The following is a 6,829-nucleotide window of genomic DNA, read 5'->3' as shown; positions in this document are numbered from 1 at the left end:
TTTAATCATTGTTAACTGCTTCACAAAGATGATCAGATATATCTCTATTTATAAAAAGATTAAAGCCTCTGAATTGACTGACCTGTTTTTAAATATTATTATTCATGATCATAGTGCTCTGAAATTGTTAATAATAGATAGTGAATCTCTCTTCATCAGTAAATACTGATCAGCTTTTTACTATCATCTTATAATAAGATATCTTCTCAGTACTGTGTTTCATTCACAGACAGATGATCAGACTGAATACTAGAATTAAACACTAGAATAGCATCTTCAAGTGTTCTATTCATATTATCAGAATAATTAACTCAAACATCTTCTGACTGCTAAATTTGTATATAATAATACAAAGAATGTAATCTTAAAGATATCTTCTTTCTATACTTATTATAAATATAATTCTTTGTTACTCAGTGACATCACAGACAATATTTCAAAAAGAGAGATAGACAGTCAGAATATTGAACAGATACAGAGAACAGAGTATTTCTCAGTATCAGAAGTAAAAGTGAGATTGAAACTTTTAAATAAAATCTATAAGAAGACAGTGAAAAGCATTCATCACACTCAGAAGTAGTAGATAAAATACTATAATTAAAAACATCTTTTAATGAAGTTCTTGATAGAGAATTAAGTACTACTTTCAGTAAAGAATATCAAGACAATGAGACTGTGTAAGAAGCTCAGTGAGTAGTGACTAGAATCTGCCCCGGTGGCCGAATGGTTAATGCGGCCACCCGGTAGCGCCTTGGCGTGGGAAACCAAGGCGCGTGGGTTCGAAACCCGCAGGGGATACATTAAATCCGGAACTCAAGCACCTCAGGTTTCTAATAAATACAGAGGTGTACAAATCGCTTCAATGAATTGCTCTATGTTCCTGGGCTGGGAAGTTATTATCGCATGTATCTAATTGTCACTTCTTTGTATTTTCCTATGTTCTTGTTATCTTGGCGTGGTCTCAACACCTGTATTTCCTCCTGTATAACCAACACTTGACCTGTATTTAACATCACGCAAGGACTCATTATAAGCTCCGCTTGCATATGAGTATAATGAAAGAATAATAATAATAATAATAATAGTGACTAGAATCTTTCTCAGTAATAAGAGTGATAAGTAAGCAGATATATGAGTTAAAATTACTCACAGAATTGAAATTAATTCATTCTATTTTTCATATTTTCTATTTAAAGCTCTATAAGCAATGCTTTAGAGCAGAGCTGTCTTAGCTGAATAATATTGAGATTAAGAATGATACTGAATATCTTATGAAGAAAATATTAAATAAGTGAATATATTACAGTAAGCTTCAATATCTTGTGAAATAAGAAAATTATTCATTATTAGAGAATTTATGAGAATCACTTGAGTATTTGAAAAATGCTGAGAAAGAGATTATAAGCTATGAGATAACTAGTAGAGACTGCTCTATTACACATCAGAGATGTTAAGTAAGAAATACTGCTTAAAACTTCTTATTTTTCTTAAAGAGTTTTTTTAAAGATGATCTTACAGTAATAAGCTGATATCTTATAAGCTCTGTAGCACTCTTCTTCTATTTTCTCTCAAAGAGTTTTTTAGAAGTTTAATGAGACTACACAAGTGTAAAATTTCTGAAGTGATTAGAGAAAAGAGATATTTGAAATTAATAAAAAAGATTAATATTATCAATCTGCAGACTGCTGCTATTCTAATAAGACTGCAGCTCACTGAAAAAGTAAAAAGAGAAATTAAAATCTACTTATCAATAATCACATTCTCATCAAACTTATTCTTCACTATTGAAGTCTTCAGTACTAATATCTTTATCTGTTAAGAAGTTAGCACTGCAGCACTGTAGAAGAGTATGAGAAATATATAAAATATTAACTTATTAACTTACAAAGCATCTCAGTTATGTGCTTCAATTGAAGTGAGATTCTCTTCAATTAGTGATTAATCTCTATAGTGCTTTCAACAGCAGCACTGACTGACTTCTTCTTAAGATCAGTCATTCTGAGATGTTTTTTCATCTCAGAGATTCATACTTTCATCTTCTTTTACAGATGAGTAAGAGAGATCTTCTCAGTCTTAATAGAATTCATCAACACTTAAAGCTCTGAGACTCTTACTCTGTACTGCTTGAGTATCTGAGCTTCTTATCAGAGCTGACATAATATCTTCTTGTAGAGTAGATAATACTTACAGAGAGATAGAAGTTATTGTTACAGATGCAATAGAAATAATAGAAGTGAGAGAAGAAGCAGATATATAAGATTTCTCTCTTCTTCAGCTACTTAGCACAGTGCAGACAAGTAATGATATCAGTCAGAGACTACATCAGAGCCTTCTTATAGAGAGAAGATAAAGAAACTGCAGAACTCTGCAGACTTAACTCAGCAGTATTCTGAGCAGAGCTCAGATATATCACAGAAGAGAAACTACAGATTGAGCTTCTTAAAGTCACTGTTTCTGAAATCAAGCTCTCTCTGAGATTCTCTCTGAATGACTACACAGAATCATACATCACTGTGTTGATTGAGAGAGAGAGCAGAATCACAACAGCAGTGAAAGAGACAGAAAAAGAATCAGACACAGATGAACTGACTGGTAGAAGAAATGACATCTCACTGCAAGACACAGTGATTATCACTACAGCTGTAAGAGAAGCAGAAGAAGAAGAAGAAGAAGAAGATGTGATGATAAGAGTAATACTTCTGCAGTCTGTTAACACTGCTGTCTCTGCATTCAACTGAGCTTTCTTGACAGTTATGAAGACTGCAGCTGCATCATGAAGATGTTTACTCACTAGAAAATGTCAGAATAAGTCTCTTATTATCTCTCAAGAATGATGCTCTCATGCACTCACTATTACAGATAAGGAGAGAGGGAGAAAAATGTGTCACAGAGAAGAAGAGATCTTTTCAAAAAATTCTATCACTACTGTTAACTTTATCTCTAAAACACATCACTTTTATAGAGAATTTTATATGTAAGACAGAATATAATGAGAGATCTGTAAGTCACTTATTAACTACATTTTTCATGTCTTAAATTGATATATAAGAAACTCACTTATCACATGTTTAATTTGAATAAAGATAAAAAAAGAAAGATCTACACAGTTAGTAGAAAAACTCATCTATTTCTTTATATTATACACAGTATATATACTGTTAATTGATTGATAATCATTGCTATATAATAAAGATACCTCTTAATCTGATAATCTTGAGAGCATCAGAACTATACTCTTAAAGAGAAGAGTATTATCACACTCTCAGCTATGCTAAGACTCTGTTATGATTTTACATAACTTATCACTTTCATGTGAATAATTCTATTCTGTTCAAACTGATATTCAATTACTCTATAATATCATTCAGATATATCATAGAAAGATCTGATTGATAAATATGAAAATCTCACTTCTATACAAGGTCAGTGAATTACTCTTTCTTAATAGTAAGACACTGCTGAGATATCACTTCAGCTATTCTCACTTATAGAATGAGAGAAGAGTATTCACTCATTATCTATATAGAATAGCTAGATGCTGACTTCTCATCAAAGAAGTCAGTAATTCATTTTTCTTCTACTGAAATATATACAAGAGTTACTGCATTTCTCATACAATTTTCTTAGTATACTAAGTATCATATCTGTGATATTCTCATAATAACTCTGTAGTCTATGAGCTCACTATTTAAGTAAGATAGTTAAGCTCACTTATATGACTTCTCAAACAACTATCTCTACATGACACTGCTAACTAGTCACTGCTTCAGTTCCGTCATGTTACAAGCTGATAAGAGAATTTGAATGAATTCTGAGAAAGTCTTCATCATTCTTGAATGAGAAGCTCTGTGTACTGTGAAAGATGTACAAAGCTTTATTGAATTTGCTAACTTCTATTAACAATTTACATGAAACTTCTCAGATATCATAAGATTACTTACAGAACTTATTAAGAAGAACTTAGTATTTCAGTGATCAGTGAATGCTGAAGCTGCATTTACACAGATAAAGAAGATGTTCATTAATATCTCTCTACTAATAATATTTGACTCTGATTATAAGACAGTTATTGAAGCTGATTTCTCTGACTAGATAACAGAAGAAGTGATATTATAATATAATAATAAAGATATTCTACAATCATGTGCTTTTATATCTAAGAAACTGAGTCTCACTGAATGCAATTATGAGTAGACTGGCCGCCGGGACCATGAATTTCACATTTGATTTCATTTGATCTGATCCCATACATTTCTTGGCGTGAATCCCGCTGGGACTGACTATCAAAAAAACATGCAAAGTGACTATATATCAGATCTTAAAATGAAACCATGACTTGAAAAAAATGAGAAAGTGGTGCCATTTGATTCCATTTAGTCTCATTCTTAGTATAAAGTTACTATTTTTAGACATTTTAAGGTTTTTTTTAGACTATTTTTAATTTTTTAAAAAGTAACACTTTTTGGTAATACTCAAATGAGATTTAAAGTCATTTAAAGCAATAAAAATAATTTAAATTGAGAAGTGAAAATCATGATCTCATTTGAAAAATGTGATAAGAGTAGACAGTAAGTCTCACTGAGACAGTATGAGACTACTATCTAATGTTAAAACTGTGTAATGAGATCAGTCAAATTAATAATGAAACTATCAAAAAATCTGGTTCTGGTCTCAGACACGGTCACACGGTCAGTCTAATTATAAGATCTATGACAAGAAACTTCTTACAATTATACACTCTCTAGAAGAATGAGACTTCAAACTCTGAAGTATCTTCAAATTTGAAATAATCACAGATTATAAGAATCTCAAATACTTCACAACAACTTATAAACTCACTGAATAATAGATGTGATGATCTGAGTTTCTAAGCTACTTTTATTTTATAATACACTATCATCTCAGCAGTCAGAACTTGATGACAGATACTCTCTCACAATGAGAATAAGATATGCTGTTTGATATGACAGATATACACTGAATGAATCAAGAACACTGACTCTTGAATCTGAAGATATTAGTTAATCATGATGAGATTATCTATAACACTATATACACTTTATCAGTCAGAACATTCTTCAGATCTACACTGAATAAATTGTGACATATAACAGCTCAAACTGATGAACTTCTTTAAACACTCATTGAAGCAGTATATCAAGAAGCACTCTGATTTTTCTCAGCACTATATATAAGAACTGATATCTCAGAATATTCAATCAATGATAATAATACTCTACAATTTCATGAACAACACTGAGTCTCTCACTTTAAACTCTTATGCACTCAGATAATACAAGAGATGCATGATTTATATATAACTGATTATTCAGGCTGTGAACAACTGTATAGAATAATCTCTTGAGAGTTCTACTGATTTAAGATATTAAACAGTATCAGATACTTTATTCAAAACTGTAATCACTGTTCTTCTATTATCTTATAAAAGAACTGTAGAAGAGATCTACTGAAATCACTTGATATCTCTGATAGAATCTGATAAGATGTAGTAATTAACTTCACTATTAATCTATCTAAGAGTAAGAGTTGTAAGAACATTCTGATCATTGTTAACTGACTAAGTAAAGATGTAATATTAAAATCTTATAATAAGATGAATGCTGAATAAGTCATTAAAGTCTTCTTACAGAGTTCATTCTATCAGATACATGAATTATCAAGATCTATTATATCAGACTAAGACTATTAATATAAAAGCACTCTCTGAACAAGAATCTATTAAGTTCTCAAGATTATATACTGTTTATCAACTGTATATCATCTCAAGACAGGAAATAGTTTGAAAGAGGAATGAATATTCTCTGATAGTCAAGCTGCTTTAAAAAGACTTAGAAATAGTCAGATTCATAATGATCAAATGAATCTTGAACTGATTTTAAACTCTGTTTTGAAAATTCAAAAGAGAAGAACATCAAAACTGATAATTCATCTGCATTGAGTTCCTGCTTATATGAATATTCATGGCAATGAATTGGCTGATTCAGCTGCAAAAAAGGGTTCAGAATTAAGCAGATCTATTCAAAAAACAGTGTCCTGGTCTTTCATAAAGAGAAAGATAAAAGAATCTTGTTTAAACAAGTGAAATGAAAGCTGATAGAAACAAAAGAAGAGCATACATTATTCAAGATTTGAGACAAAATCAAAGTGAAAATCTTGTTCAATTAAATGTAAAAAGAAAATATTCTCATTCATAATTCAGCTAAAACTAGGACATGGTTATTTCAAATTCTATATACAAAGATTTGATGATAGATTTGATTCAACAGAGTGCTCATTCTGCAATATGAATGAAAATCCTGAGCATATTATAATACATTGTGCATTATACAATAGTCTCAGAGTCAGATTAAAGAAGAAGTATGATTTAAATCAATTAAATATAAGGTTCTTATTCTCAACTGAGATAGGAATTAAATACTTAATAGACTTTCTATCAGAAACTCAAGCAGCTACAAGAAAATAGCTGAATTCAGAAGTATCTGAATATGAAGAGGCGGAAATTGATTAGATATAGTCTGTTAAAACAGCTATACACTATCTGTTAATAATTTTATTTTGTTATAGTCTCTCTTTACTGTACTTGTTTCTTTCTGTTCTTTTCTATCTATCTATTTAATATGTCTATCTTTGAGACTATGTTCTCTTTTCCTTTGTCATGATATTTTCAAATGGTTTCAAAGTATCAGAAGGTGTTGAAATACTGTAATTTATAAACAGTTTTTGTATTCTGGGCTGAAATTTTCTGATTTTGCATATCTGAAATTGATAAGTGTATAATAGTTAACTCTATAGATATAGGAAAAACTCT

At 30.5% G+C, this 6,829-nt stretch overlaps 1 pseudogene across 1 annotated transcript; it reads left to right on the top strand.

Annotated features, from left to right (window-relative positions):
* The first annotated feature begins 709 nt into the window (after positions 1–709).
* On the top strand, positions 710–798 carry BDCG_17312 (annotated as a pseudogene). The gene has a single exon. The product of its transcript is annotated as a tRNA-OTHER (tRNA).
* The last annotated feature ends 6,031 nt before the right edge of the window (positions 799–6,829 follow it).

The sequence above is a fragment of the Blastomyces dermatitidis genome (assembly GCF_000003525.1).
Source record: "Blastomyces dermatitidis ER-3 genomic scaffold supercont1.6, whole genome shotgun sequence".
Lineage (NCBI taxonomy): Eukaryota > Fungi > Ascomycota > Eurotiomycetes > Onygenales > Ajellomycetaceae > Blastomyces > Blastomyces dermatitidis.
The sequence above is the reverse complement of the archived record's forward strand: the minus strand, read 5'-3'. Positions and strand labels throughout refer to the sequence as shown.